The sequence below is a fragment of the Apium graveolens genome, chromosome 3, assembly GCF_009905375.1.
Source record: "Apium graveolens cultivar Ventura chromosome 3, ASM990537v1, whole genome shotgun sequence".
NCBI lineage: Eukaryota > Viridiplantae > Streptophyta > Magnoliopsida > Apiales > Apiaceae > Apium > Apium graveolens.
Window position 1 is genome coordinate 27134917 of NC_133649.1, and position 16753 is coordinate 27151669.

Sequence of the window (16753 nt, forward strand, 5' to 3'; positions counted from 1 at the left end):
AAACTATTTCAAATTATATTTTTATAGAGAATTAAAATATAACCGGGCATATCCCCGTGATTTAATCTACTTTTATCTATTTCAACCCCATATCTCCATACCAATATTATTAAACCAAACATAGCTTAAGTGGTTTCTAAAACATATTATGCATTATCTTTTAGAGTTGTTTAAATTTTTAATATTAATTTAGTTAAAGAAAAGTATATATTTTTTCAAAAAAGAATTACTAAAAATGTCTTGAATTAATCTAAGACTTAGTTTCAGTTTACGGAATGATTGATACTAATATAATTAACATTCTTTTTCAAAATTAAAAATATGGATTGTTTAATTTTAATATTTTTTAATAATAGATTTGCTTTTTTGTTAAATATATTTAAGAGGTAATTACATTTTACTCTCCAATTTTCGTTCAAAAATAACAGCATATAAATAATTTGCAAAAATAGTTCACTACACTTAATTTATCTATTAATTTAATTTTAGTTTGTTATGGTCATTTTACCAACTAACGTTTTTTTTTAATCTTTAATCATATTTTAACCCCGGCCTATAAAACACATTATTTGAGATAAAATAGTTTCATTCCCCATCTAAGATCAATTATTTAATTGTATTTGATATTGACCAGTATTTACGTTATGCGGCATGGACAAGCAAACAGTCAAAAAAGATTTAGGAAAATGCTATTTCGAGAGCATCTTTTTTATGTGCAAAAAGACCAAATTATCTTATATTCATATTTTTCAAGGGCTTTTATTGTGAATACAGGAGGGGCAATTTTGTCATTTCAGTCTCTTTTTTTGCTCTGAAATAAAATTTTGCTCTGAAATAATATTCAAGATCTAGTAGATTGCGTTTAATTCGCTCTTTAAAAAATTCATAGTTTATAAAACCAGATAAAGTCGATTTTTTTTTAAAAATCTGGGTCAAGTTTCCTCAGAATACTAGAGGCCCATTTTAGGTTTGCATGCCACGGCCCATGACGGGGTCAACCATACTTTTAATCAAATATTATTTATTCATTTGTGGGTTAAATATCAGGTAGGTAGGGGACTAACTGCGTCCAAAAAATTCAAGGTAAATTACTCATTGCAATTTTGACTCAAAATGATCATCAATTAACTTAATTTGGTCATTCCGTTAAAGTCGAAAACTAAACTAGTCAAATCCAAAAATGTTAACACATGATGGGTAGGGGTCATTCTGGATTCAATATAATTATTAAAACTTGTTTTTTGACTTCACAAAATCATGATTAAATCTCGTTTTTAATCTTCTAAGTTTTGAAAATAACACAATTCGGACACATCAATGTCAGATATCATCATTATTCTGTGAGCCAAAATAGAAAATTTTAGTAATCGTATTGAATTCCAAAACGAGCTCTACCATCCTATGTTACCATTTTTCAATTTTGTATAATTTTAATTTTGACTGTATCGAAATGTTCAAATTAAGTTAATTAATGACCCGTTTGAGTCAAATTTGCAATGAATGAGATATTTGGACGCAATTAGTCATCCGGTTGATGTTTAACCCATTTATTTATATATCAATATTAGTTCGTGTCCGTGCTTTAAACCGTGGCTTGTTACAAAAAGAAACAAATAATATCTTGAATTAGAATAATTTGAGATACCGAAATAAATAATATTCCTTTATATTACATTTAGACTTCTCAGTTATTAATCTTCATAAATGTTATTTATTGTATTAAATCAAAAACCAATGAATTATAACTTGGTCTTGATTCTAATAGAATAATTTAATATGCTTTTTAAAAATTTATTAAATTTTTGTACATTTCTAGAATTTATATAGAAAAGAAAATCATATTTTTCAGTCGTTTTAAAAATCTGGGCTTCTAAGGATCGAATAGAACTTTATTTAGACTTTTTAAGTTCTAGGATTTTATCTGAATTTTTTGAATTTTGGATTGATCCAAATTTAGAATAAAAAGAGACTCGTTTAAGGCCCGTGTCCGTATCAAACCTAGTGAGACTATGTTTAAATCAGACTTTTCATTTTTTTTCTGGATTGAATCGGTTTTAAAATTTCGTAAACATCTAGCAAATAGTAACAAAAGATGAAAAGTAAAGAGACATGAACTAGACATAATACATAAATATCCAATATTACAATGTATAAATTAATCTAAATTGATAACTTCGCAACCCCTTGCAATATCAGATTCTTATTTTAATATTAATTATCTTTTATCAACTAAATAATAATTTTTTTTAAAAAATATTGATGAGTATATATTTATATTTATATATACACTATATTTTTATTACTCATTTGGTTATATTGTGTATTGTTTTGAATTTTTTAGTTAGATAACACCGGAAATAAGTACAAATTCACCATCTTCTAAACTGCTTCGAGTCTCAAACACATTTTCAGTGCAAAGTGGCTCATGAATCACAACCAAAGCAGTTGACTGGGTTACTTGTTATCTTGCTGTATCAGGTGGGTAAATCTCCACATTAGTATACACCAAAGATGTTTTCTCTACTATCATTTTCTGAGTCAAACAGCCCATCAAAACATTAGTAGTAACCATATTTGAGGTCTGCTAAACCAGCATCTTCCTTTTGATCATCATTTGTTGCCTCTTTAACAATTTGATCCTCATCCATAACGACATCACAACCCATAAATTTACCCACCACAAATGATATCATTTCTCTGTTTAGAAGATAATTTTCACACTGCTCTTTCTCCATAGCTTCTGTCTCTTGACTTGTTCCCTGATCAGTACCTCTCTCCTTGTCTCCCTTATCACCCTTCTTTTCATTTGTATTTGCAGTTGGTGTCTTGGCCTTTTTGGTTGCGGAACTTCTCTGTCAGGGTTATCATTGCATCTTGTCAACGAGTGGCCAAAAGCTTTGCATATACTACAAGAATGCGACAACTGGGAATATTCAATACTTACTCAAAGGTCTCTCCTCTACACCTTTTTTGATAATAATAGGTACCCATACACATGAAGGTCTAGGTGCAGAATATTCAAGTTCAAATTGGACTCGAGCAAATTTCAAAGATTCAAAATCGTGCAGGTAATTTCATCAAACTTAATAGGCTTTCCAATGAGCTGAGAAATCATGGTTAAACCATCACGAGACCAGTAGGAAGGTGGCACTTCACCTAGTTTGATCCAGCAAGGCACTTTGTCAATAACTTGTCATGTTTAATGATTACACAAATGATGAAATAGCAACTCATTTCTATTAGGCCTCATTCATGGAAGCAAGCAGCGCTGCCTGAGATAAGAATTCCTCCACTGCTACTTTAATCCTCTCCGTCGTGAGGTTGATGAGGTCTGCTGCTTTGGGAATGCATTTCAGCGGGCGGTACGAATGTCGGAGAATCATCGACCATAGCTGAAACGAAACGGTCAATAACGATCCTCCGGATCCTTCTGTTCCAGTAGCAGGTCCATCAGGATGCACTGCAAATCCCGATGGAAGAAGGGGTCGATATTGGGAACTTATTCCATTCAGTATCAGATGCATATCCTCAGTTTCTTAGGCGGGAAAAGACAATGTATGAAGCCACTGGATCACTGCAACTCTCTTGCAGTAATAGTATGTTCTCTTGGCTTGAGTTCTCAGCCTACAACGAATTTGTGATCGTTATAAATAAGAAAATCATTATTTCCTTTTTACTTCTACTGATAATGAAATGAAAACTTTCTACATATGCACTTACCAGAACCTTGTGTATTGAAACAGAATAGCTAGCTTCATGGCCTTTGGTAATGTGACACACTTGTTCAACAGCAGTTTCACCGGAGAGGACCTCCCATTCCCTACCGGGGTATGGAATCAGCGGCTGTACGTGGAATATTAAGGTCTAATGATTAGTTGTCAGCGTACAACATGGAATAACAGCTAATTTGGAATCTAACTATATAGATGCATGTAAATTTGCTTCAATTTGGCATAACAATGTAAGGAAAGTTGTTGTACTTATATAGACAGTTTAGATAATGAAGTCTAGTTACAATCATAAATTCGTCTGAAGTCTCTATATGTGCACTGATATAATGCCTTGAACCTAATGAAGATAACATAATTTACCTATAGATGATAATTAAGAAGACCGAATAATGAAAAGTTCTTTCTAATTGCAGTTAAAAGTGGTAATGCATTTAATTTCAGGTAAAGATACCTCGCTTCCTGAGTTGTGATTGCGGAGAAAATCAAACACAGACTTCGGTGGCACTGGAAGCCAAATTGATGAAGCAGCAGATATCAGAGTACCCCTAGGTAGGCTATGATCTCTCATATTCATTCTTGTCATGACCCTAATATTGTCGTCAGTAGAATGTCCCGATAGTTCTTTCCAGTTCCCGGTTAAACCACTAATTCCTGAGTTGAAGTTTAACACCATTTTTGCAGCAAGCTTCAATAGAACTGTCTGAGCTCTTTCATCACTTGACATCACTGTGTGAAAAACATAAATGCATATAGGAGATTCAATTTTATCATGGAGCAGCAGGAATTTTAAGTGAAATTCCACTAATGCAAGTTTCATTTACGTACCTAGTTGATTGTATTCTCCCAAGAGGGGCCTTTAGCGAGATGTCATTTCCCATCTGTCGACACCTTCTTTCTAGGGTAGAGATCCATCGTTTGGCTCCAAATCCTATACTAGAATCTAGCAGAGGTTGATACATAGCTCTGATAGCCCTGCAGTCCGCATCTACATGCTCAACCCATGTAATCTTGAAAAAACATTACATGAGTAAACCATAATTAGGTAATCCAAGAAATATCAATCAAGCTCATACAATGAAATACTATAATATATATGATCAACATTGTATGCATTTAGTTCACCTGTGAGAATCCATCAGGTAATTCATGAATAAGGCAACCTGATGGCCTTTTCTTGCACCCGGTTACTGGACTGGGTGTACACTGTCTAATGAAACGTCAACCACTATCCAGTCATTCTCAGAATATCGCTTACAATATCTAGCAAAATAGGTCTCACGGTTTGGGACAAGTGGTGTAGAGAGTTGATATGTAGCAGCCATCTGAATTAGATTTGCATGCAAGCATACATGATAGATTAATTATATTTCAAAAACTATTAACATGTACTGAATATAATGTTTTTGTTAACTAGACTTAAGGGGAAGATTTATAAATAAAAAAATCTAATTACCACTTGTAGGGTTCCATCATAGTCTGTTGCTCCTTCTGGATTCATCAGGACATCAACTGTCCTAGCCTTTGGGACAATTTCATAAAACATCACATACCAGTTACTCTAGTTAACAAAAAAGATGACAAGTTAGAAAGCAAATTCATCAGTTCTAGATTGACAATGCAAAACAAATACTGTTGGGTTTTTTAATTTAAGCTTGTTATTTTATTTAATGTAAGTTTCTTTTTACACATGCACGTGCCTGTTACTGCTGCATGTCTAGAGATCAGCTTGTGGAATTAGTCTTCACGTAGTAGAGATTTTATAGGAGTCCAGAGAAATAATCGTGTGTTTCAGTCGTGTTAGGAGAATCAGTTGTGTCCCTGGTTTTTAGCCATTATCAGCTAAACCAATCTCTTATATTGTACTGTTCTTCTTTGAAATAATAACAGACTCTTACTAGTGCATCTATCTTGTTTTCCTCTCAGATAAAGAAACACTTATATATATATAAACTGGTATATACAGGTGCTATTTTTAACATTCTGGTATCAGAGCTAGCAACCTGTGAATGCCCAAATATATGCCAAAGAATGACTACGATCGAGACAAGCAAAGTAAAGGAAGGTGCAGTCAGTTTGAGCTATCCCATGCTATCAAGAGGAAACTACACAGCATGGTCTTTAAAGATGAAAGTGTTTTATGCAGGCACACGGTGTTTGGGATGCAGTGGAGCCAAAGACGACACGGCGAAGGTCGAGGACAGAATGGACAAGATCGCACTCGCTGGCGATATATCAAGCCATACCTGAGGACATTCTCTTGTCCGTTGCTGAAAAACAGACGGCTAAAGAAGCTTGGGATTCCATAAAAACCATGTGCCCTGGGAGCAGAACGAGTAAAGAAAGCGAAGGTACAGACTCTAAAAACCGAGTTCGAGATGCTGAACATGAAAGACACGGAATCCCTAGATGATTTCTGCATGAAGCTACATGGCCTGGTGGACGAATATACGAGCCCTAGGTGAAACTATTGAGGAGGGAATATGTGGTGAAAAAATTGCTCAGAGCAGTACCCTCAAAGTTTCTACAAATAGCGTCCCACCATTGAACAGTTTGGGAATCTGGAAACTATGACGGTCGAGGAGGCTGTTGGATCGCTTAAGGCACATGAAGAAAGAATACGTGGCCAGTAGAGGTCAGTGGAGGGCAGTTGCTGCTCACAGAAGAAGAATGGTTGAAAAGAGAAGGCGAGGAGAGCAAGTTATTGCTCACTAGAGAGGAATGGCTCAAGCGAGGGAAGCAAGGGAGGATTAGAGTCTGGGCAACCGTTTTTAAAAATAACAATGACTAGCGTGGGAAGGGACAATAATCGACTGGTGCGAGGATAAGAAGCCGAGTCAGATGTTTTAACTGTCAACTACATGGACACTATGCAGCAGAGTGTCGCAAACCGCGACGTGACAGAGATCAAAAACAAGGAGGTTAACATAGCCCGATTCAAGATGATGAACCAGCTCTGTTGCTAACAGAGCGTGAAGAGGAAAATGCTAGTGTGATGTTGAATGAAGAAAGGATAGCCCCAAAGTTGAACACTGCTGAAAATGAAAAGGCAAAAGGTGACTCAAACTTGTGGTACTTAGACAATGGCGCAAGCAACCACATGACGGGTCAAAAATCAAAATTCAGAGAACTGGATGAGAAGATAACTGGACAAGTCAAATTTGGAGATGGTTCAACAGTTCATATCAAAGGGAAGGGAAACATAGTGCTGAACTGCAAGAACGGGGAGGAGCGTGTTTTAAATGAGGTATATTATATCCCTACACTTCGTAGTAATATCATTAGCCTCGGTCAATTATCTGAATCTGGAAATGAGGTTTATTTTACGTGGTGACTATCTGTTTGTTCGAGACTTGAATGGAAATCTGCTTATGAAAGTAAGACGTTCTCACAATAGGCTCTATAAAATATTATTGAGAACAGCAAATCTAAATGCATGTGTCTAAGTCAGATGAGTCTTCGTGGCTTTGGCATTCGAGACTAGGACATGTTAATTTCAGGGCTATGAATCTGATGTCCACAAGTAAAATGGTATATGGCATGCCAAATGTGAATCAGCCTAAAGAACCATGTACAGGCTGCCTAATGTCGAAGCAAACCAGGAACCCGTTTCCATCACAGTCGAACTATAGTACAAAAAGAGTCTTGGAATTGATATATGGTGACCTCTGTGGCCCGATAACACCAACAACTCCTGCAGGAAACAAGTACTTTTTTCTATTGGTGGATGATTCAGCCGTGCCATGTGGGTTTTCATGTTAAAAACCAAAGACGAAGCCTTCGAGGTTTTTAAAAGATTCAGAGCCAAGTTGAAGATGGTATGGAAAAGAAAATAAAAACATTGAGAACTGATAGAGGAGGGGAGTCATGTCCAAGCAATTCATGTCTTATTGTGAGGAAGCTGGAATCAACAGGCAATTCACGGCCCCTTTCTCTCCACAGCAGAATGGAATCGTGGAGCGGAGGAATAGAACTGTGGTAGAAATGGCTAGAAGCTTTTTAAAGGAGAAACGCTTACCCTCTATGTTCTGGGGTGAGGCAGTTCGTCATTCTGTGTATATCCTTAACAGATTGCCGACGAGAGCTGTGTCCGATATTACTCCATATGAAGCCTGGTCAGGTTACAAGCCACAGATCGGACATATCCGAGTTTTCGGCTGTGTTGCCCACATGAAGATTCCAAATGCATACACAAAAAACTCGATGATCGTAGTAAGCCTGTAATTCATCTCGGCAAAGAGCCAGGTAACAAAAGCATACAGGGTGTATGATCCAGTGGCAAACACAATCCATGTAAGTCGAGACTTGGTCTTTGAGGAATCTAAAATGTGGTCGTGGGAGAAACATAAGGAAGTGCAGATCACTCACCCTGAAATGTTTGTTGTTCAGAACATATCTGTGACAGAATCAGCCGAGAATACAAGCGAGGAGGAAACATTCACATCTCAAAGTGCGAGCTCAGACAATACAAATGAACATACAACAGAAACTGAAAACTCTCAATCATCTGAGACACTCTCTGATCTAGATTCCACCAGCAGCGAACCCAGAAACTACAGATCATTGACAGATATTTATGACAATACAGAAGAGATAGAGCTTGACGAAGAACTGTACCTCATGGGAGTGGATGAGCCTGTGTGCTATGAACAGCAGCAAAAGAAACGGAGTGGAGGAAAGCTATGAAGAAAGAGATGGAGGCTGTTGAGAAAAATAAAACTTGGGAGTTGACAGAGTTACCTGCTGGACATAAGGCTATTGGTCTGAAGTGGATATTCAAATTGAAGAAGGATGCTAACGGAAGAATTGTGAAACACAAGGCTAGAATCGTGGCTAAAGGATATGTACAGAAACATGGGGTTGACTTCGAGGAAATCTTCGCACCTGTAACTCGACTTGAAACCGTCAGATTGCTTCTTGCTTTGGCTGCTAAAAATGGTTGGGAGGTGCACCATCTTGATGTAAAAACGGCATTCCTCAACGGGGAGATTCTTGAGGAAGTCTACGTCTCTCAACCGGAAGGGTTTAAGAAAGCGGGCCAGGAGCACTTAGTATACAAGCTGTTAAAAGCTTTGTATGGGCTACGACAAGCGCCCCGGGCATGGTATGCGAAATTAAACAAATGCCTTGAGGAACTGGGATTCATGAGATGTCCTGTTGAACATGCTGTTTACACCAAAAGGGAGGGAGATGAGTTTCTGATCGTGGGTGTATATGTGGATGACTTACTAGTGACGGGTACAAGTGTGTCAATCATTCAAGACTTCAAGGCAAAGATGAGCAGCAGATTCGAAATGAGTGATCTAGGGAGATTATCCTATTACTTAGGAATTGAAGTCGAGCAAGGTGCTGATTACATAGAATTGAAGCAAGCAGCGTACGCAAAAAAAATTCTAGAGAAAGCAGGATTGGCAGGCTGCAATCCAGTCAAATACCCGATGGATCCCAAGGAATCAATGTCAAAGGATGAGAACGGTAAGCCTGTGAATTCTACTCTGTTCAAAAGTATAGTAGGTGGGTTACGTTACCTTGTAAATACGAGGCCAGATATTGCTTTTTCGGTTGGGATGGTGAGTAGGTTTATGGAAAAGCCCACCACGATGCACATGAATGCAGCAAAGAGAATTCTTCTGCGCTACATAAGGGTACAATTGATTTTGGCCTGGTATACACAAAGGAAGGTGGAAACAATATTCTCACTGGTTATTCTGACAGCGATATGGGTGGTTTTGTTGTTGACAGAAGAAAGTACTGGAGGCATGGTATTCTACCTGAATGAAAGTTTAGTGACCTGGGTATCTCAAAAACAACGGTGCATTGCTCTCTCATCCTGCGAGGCGGAGTTCATGGCAGCAACAGCGGCTGCGTGCCAAGCTATTTGGTTACGGGAACCTGTTGAAACAAATAACTGGAGATTTTGTTAGTCCTGTGGTTATATACATAGACAACAAATCCGCGATCGATTTGGCCAAAAATCCAGTGTTTCATGGCCGTAGCAAACACATAGATATCCGCTATCATTTTAATCCGTGAATGCATTGAAAGGGGTGAGATAATTGTCAAGCATGTCAGCACGGAGTTTCAGCGAGCAGATGTGTTAACGAAGAGCCTCACTACTGTTAAATTTGAGAGAATGCGGAAACTACTGGGAGTGAAGGAGTTAAGCAAACAAGCTTAAATTAGGAGGGTGATTGTTGGGTTTTTAATTTAAGCTTGTTATTTTATTTAATGTAAGTTTCTTTTTACACATGCACGTGCCTGTTACTGCTGCATGTCTAGAGATCAGCTTGTGGAATTAGTCTTCACGTAGTAGAGATTTTATAGGAGTCCAGAGAAATAATCGTGTGTTTCAGTCGTGTTAGGAGAATCAGTTGTGTCCCTGGTTTTAGCCATTATCAGCTAAACCAATCTCTTATATTGTACTGTTCTTCTTTTGAAATAATAACAGACTCTTACTAGTGCATCTATCTTGTTTTCTCTCAGATAAAGAAACACTTATATATATATAAACTGGTATATACAGGTGCTATTTTTAACAAATACAAAAGAATTTAAATAATACTGACCACGTCCATAAAATAACTGACGAGGTTCTTGGGACTCAATTCAATCCTGGCAGTTTCACGAGAAACTTCAGATGTGAAGCCTACTTGTCTGGGGCCAACCAGATTTGGAAACATTCTACTATATGCCACTTTATCAAGAATTCTGCTTCCATCATCAGCACCGCAATGCCTCCACAGCGGTTCAGTGACCACAGCCATCACTCTCAGCTCTTCTGTCGCCAACCGTACAAGCTCAACTATTGCTTCCTGAAATTTGTTGGCCGTCATTGCATTGAGTAAGTTATGACTGTCTCCTGAATTAGTGCCACTAGTACTTTCATTTTCAAGATTAGCAGATCAGAGAGGACTTACCATATTGTAACTTGTTGGAGCCTTATCAATCTTTGCCTCGTGCTTTTCAGGCTGTAGCATACATCTCTTTTTTTTTTTCAAATTACAAATGTCACGGACAAAAAGAAGAAAGTCAAGCAAAGAAAAAGAACCATATTGAATGTAAACAATATGTAACTAATTAAGAGGGAATCAACGATACTCCTACGCCTTACAAGGTGTTGGTTCCGTAGTCACTCCAACGGTGTATTTTTTTTGATGTTTATTATATACAGGATCTCAAGTTAAATCTTGTTTCGGTTAGTCAATTATGTGAATCTGTTTACTTAACATGGTATAAGAGCGCGGTCTAGGGAGGGTCTTATGTTCGAGTCCTTTCACCCCATTTGTTCTATTAAATATTTGTTATTGGTATTGGTTTTATTTGTTATTATCGATCGTAGCGAAAAGTATCGTATAATTAATTGGAGTGTTAAAGAGTATAAGATCATATTTGGGTTTTTTCTCTACAATCTTAAGGTTTTAGAGCGATTGATTACTTAACAGAGACATTAATAAATTACGAACACAAAAGAGGTTAGTTTTGCTACCTGTTGACGAGAATCCTGCAACTCTGATCTTGCAATTTCCTCTCCTTGATTCGCCTCAATGTGTGCACTGTACGCTCCAACAAAGTAATTTGAGTTAAAAACAAAGAAAAAAACAATAATTTGTTGTGGAAACAAACAAAAGCTTACGCTTGCTGCTGCTCATCAGTTATCTGCTCGTCGATAATGTCTTCGAGCTTCCTCTTTCCCAGAGCTTTCTCTGCAGCCGCCGCTGACACAACACCTTGATCCCAGTCATCTTGCCCTCCTCCTGAGTTGTTTTGTCCCAGTTCCTCCTGTGCCACAACATTCCTTTAGTTTAGGCGCTATTTAAATCATTTCAAAATATTTTACTGTTGGTATACATCACAGAAACATTTCTACATTCTAGTGACTTCTTATTTTTACAAAAAAATAGTAGTTACATTGAAGAATTCACCTGAACATTAGTCGAAAATCGAAGAGCGCTGCTTCCTTCTCCATCCAGGGATTGTTTAGCCGGTGTCACCATTCTTGCACGTTGTCTGAATTCAGGAATTTTATGTATACGAGATTTATTTGGTCGAGATATCTAGAAAATTTATGTTGATCAGGCGAATGCAAAGGCCAGAAAATGAGAGCTACTCGCTGATGAAATGTATGTTTTTGTCCTGCAGTGTACAAGACATTTATTTGTTGAGAGATTTAAATTTAACCATCTTCGACCCTAATAAATTTTTTTAAAAAGACAAGATCCTAATTAATTAGATATAATGAATATCTTGTACTCTCTGTAAGAGATAACCTTTAAATTTACTAAAAAGTTTTGACTTTAAAAGAAGTTATTAATGTAATTATATCATGAATATGTTCCATATCTAATAGAGAACCTTTAGATTTTAAGTACAAACTTTTTAACTTAAAAAATTATTGAATGATTTCTTTTTGAAATGTAACATCTTAAGGGTCATTTGGTTCAACTCATTCTAGTATTATGTATGAGTTTGTTCTTTCAAACCCATACTTGTTGCTTGGTTGACTGTTTTTAAAATTTGATATCAATTTCTTAAACATATTTGGAATCCAGATTTGATAACCCATACTTGTTGCTTGGTTGACTGTTTTTAAATTTTGATATCAATTTCTTAAACATATTTGAAATCCAGATTTGATACCTCAAGGTGAGTTTGAGATGTACGAGGTATGAAATTAAATTTCATTATTTTATTTTTATTTATAAAGTTAAATGCAAATTTAAAACACATATCTTAAATATCATGTTGTTTAATCTTAAATAAGTAATGCTTATTTTTATTTAATACTAATTAGTAATATTTTACTTGTTTTAAAAATTATAAATTACTGAAAATTTTAAATTTTTAATCACTTTTATTTATTTAATTTTTTAGTTTGTAAGTTGTATATTAACTTAAATTCGACATATGTAATATATAAAAGTTTGATTAAATCAATGAATTAAAAATATTTAAATTAAACAGATTCATTCCAGCACCGAACCAAACACATAATATCATAATATCATGAATGATTGCTCAACCACATACCATTTTAACCCAATTTCTTATTCCAAATTCATACTGTCTTGTGAACCAAACAACCCCTAAGGGATCGTTTGGCCAACTAGGTGGTATCAGGTTGGAATCAAAAATCGGTATAAGCTGGTATGAGTTTGGATCTTGATACCGGATATCACCAGTTTGGTTCAAAAATATGATGAGAATGATACCCTTAAGTGGTGTTTGGTTGATAAGTTATTTGGAATCAAGAATCAAAAGACACTTTATTATATTTTTGTTAATTAATTATTTTAATATTAAAAACTAAAATTATACACTATCACTTAATTTAATCATAAATATTACTAGAGTTTTTTTGAAAAATACCTTAGGCTAAAAATATTTTTACAAAAATTTGCAAAATTACTTTTTTATTTGCAAAAATACTATTTTCATTTTTTTTTGCGAATATACGGTTTTATGCAACTTGATGCAACTAGATGCAACTTTAGACGAATTTATGCAACCTCATGTAATCTCAAATGCAATATAAAAAACACAATTCAACTAATTGCGTGTCTGCTTGATTTTAATTGATTCCCTATTTTTGCAAAAAGTTTTAAAAGATAATAAAATCACAATTTTTTTTTAAAAAAGTTAGTGTTTTTGCTTATTTTTCTTATTAAAATATGTGATTATAAATATTTTAACATAGGATCTAAGAAACTAAAATATGCATTCACATTTTTTATTCATCAATATCAAAATTTAACCTGAAAAAAAAGAAGCACACTATAGTTAAAAAGAAAGGCGCCTGTACTATCCTTGTAGTGAGACATGGCCAGGGAGAAGCAAGCAAAGTAGAAGCTTTGCCAGAAGCAAGACGAGGAGGCGGAACTGTCGTAGAAGCGGTAGTTTCCCCTGACCGACTAAAATAGAACATTCGCGACCTACTTTGATAAAAAAGGCGAAGGGTTTGGCAACAAGCAAACGGCTTTCTATCATAGTTGCAAGGATTCCAAACTTTAACTATAACTACTTAAATACAGTTCAAAGGCTGCTGTTTCATAAGGGGGCTGTTAATTACAAGCTATCAGCGCTGTCTTAGATTAAGTGAGTGAAAGCTGACGATACTATTACCGGGTAAGTCTTTTATGGTCCCAGGAAGGCATATTGAAGGTGTGCGGGTAACTGATTAAATTCTACAGAAGGAGCCCTCAGTGCTAGAAAGTGGTGGCAACGCTTTCCGTTCCCCAAGATTTAAAAACTGCCTGCTCCCCGAAACTGCTATCTAGATTAGCTGTATTAGCCGTAACCATTGTGCTTCGCCTTCGGCAGCACACCTGCTCGATTAGCAAGCCTCTTTGTTGGACCGCCGGGAACACAGTGGCCTCTGACCAGGACCAGTAACCAATTCGAATTTGGATCTTGACATGTCGGTGGTTTTTAATCGTAGGCATTTTTTCAGGAAGTTGGTGTGCTCAAGGAATGAATCTAATCAATTAAGTGGGAAAGAGCCCTCGTAAGGCCTCATTCATCCCTTACCCGGAAAAGGCCTCTCTCATCCCTTGCAGCTAATTAATGGCATCCCCTTTCATGCTCATGTTTACCGTATACGTAACCCTCGCTATTTAATCTCCGGCTATTGATATTGAGCCAAATGGGACAGAAGGTACTCTTATATAGAATCTGCTCTGACTGTTCTCATAACCGGCGCCCCCGCATGCACGGGTGGTTGATAAACACGTATTGGGCAGCTGTCAATGGATTTTGTGATCGAATGTCCAACTTTCTATAGTTTAGGAGTGAATTGGCTAAGCCAGAGTTTTCCTGACTTGCGGGACTGGTTAAAGCAGCATGGTCAATACACACCTAAAGCGCCTACGTTCCGCTTGCAGCCAATACAACCAAAACCTAACTTGCACGAGATTCAACAACTGTCCTTCTTCGGCACCAAGACCCTTTAGAGAGAGGGGCGAGGCACAAGAGGATGTACTGGGCCAACCATGACCCTTTTCGAGCAGCTCTTTGCCGCCGAATCTCCTCATTGGCCAATGTCAACGTCCTGTAACACTCCAGCAACAGGAACGGGAACAATAGATGCTACACTGACTGCGCGCTTACTCTATAAATAGAGAAATCAAAGGGGATTCATTGCTCTTTCTCCTTTATATTTCCTACAATATTTTTATTTTTTCACTGGTGAATTTTGTCAATTCTGTTTCTTACCGGTTTCGTTGATTGACTTTTTTTTGGCGATGTTATTTAGACTCTTTCTAGAAGACACTGGTCGATAGCTTATTCTCCCTTCGTGTCAATCATCCAACCAAGAGCTATGAACCCTACTTGTTAACACAGTGCATTTGACATTACCCGAAGACCGGTTTTCTCGAAAAAGTAGAAACGATATGACTTCTGATACTCGATCCAGGCAGAATGGGAATATACACCTCTGGATGGCCGAAGAACCGAAAGAGATGATGTTGAAGCACCTAAAGGAGGAATTTGGTGTCTTTCTGGTCAGTAATGAAAGCAATCGTCCCTCCCGTCGTAAAATAAGAGCACCTGGCTCTAATAAAGAGCGAAAGCTTTAGTTCTGAAAGATCTTCCCCAACAGAATTAGTTTTAACTTTTCATTGGCAAACCAAGAGGCAAATGATAAAATATGGCTCTGTTGGAATCATGAAATTCATGTAGTGCTTGTCGGCGCTGTTTGAATAGTGTATCGCAGTCGACATCAGCAGAGCGAGAGAAAAAAAATGAAAAATATAATAAAATACGTGTAATGAGTCTCAGCCCTTGTGATAAATGATATCAAGGGTTTGATAGCTCATATGATGGCTTTTCTAAAACCCTATATCTCATGAATTTGAAAAATGGATTTTAAAATAAAAAAATTTCAACAAAACACATGATATGATACGAGTCTACATTATACTAAAAGATAGTACAGCTGATGTCATCGTTGCTTATATGTCAAATTCTCATTAAATAGCTGAAATCATCAAATCCTACGTGTGTCTCATCTTCCATTAACATTTTTCCCTAATTAATTATATTTTGAATGTCTATCTTTCATTTATAACCTCCATTTATTCTCTCTTTTCCTCATTTCTCATTTCTCATTTCTCCCTTCTCATTTTTAAAGTCTCCACTATTCTCTCTTTTCACTAATTTAAATATTCATCAATTTATTATATACTTATATAATTAATTAAAAAATCTTATAATTTGTCATACTCTTTTTAGGTGTTTATATTTTTATTTTTATTTTATATCTCAGTATCATAAACATGATATAAATATAACACATATTGAAATTAAACTATTTCAAATTATATTTTTATAGAAGAATTAAAATATAACCGGGCATATCCCGGTGATTTAATCTACTTTTATCTATTTCAACCCCATATCTCATACCCAATATTATTAAACCAAACATAGCTTAAGTGGTTTCTAAAACATATTATGCATTATCTTTTAGAGTTGTTTAAATTTTTAATATTAATTTAGTTAAAGAAAAGTATATATTTTTTCAAAAAAGAATTACTAAAAAATGTCTTGAATTAATCTAAGACTTAGTTTCAGTTTACGGAATGATTGATACTAATATTAATTAACATTCTTCTTCAAAATTAAAAATATGGATTGTTTAATTTTAATATTTTTTAATAATAGATTTGCTTTTTTGTTAAATATATTTTAAGAGGTAATTACATTTTTACTCTCCAATTTTCGTTCAAAAATAACAGCAAATAACTAATTGCAAAAATAGTTCACTACACTTAATTAATCTATTAATTTAATTTTAGTTTGTTATGGTCATTTTACCAACTAACGGTTTTTTTTAATCTTTAATCATATTTTAACCCCGGCCTATAAAACACATTATTTGAGATAAAATAGTTTCATTCCCCATCTAAGATCAATTATTTAATTGTATTTGATATTGACCAGTATTTAGTTATGCGGCATGGACAAGCAAACATGCAAAAAAGATTTAGGAAAATGTTATTTTCAGAGCTCCTTTTTTTATGTGCAAA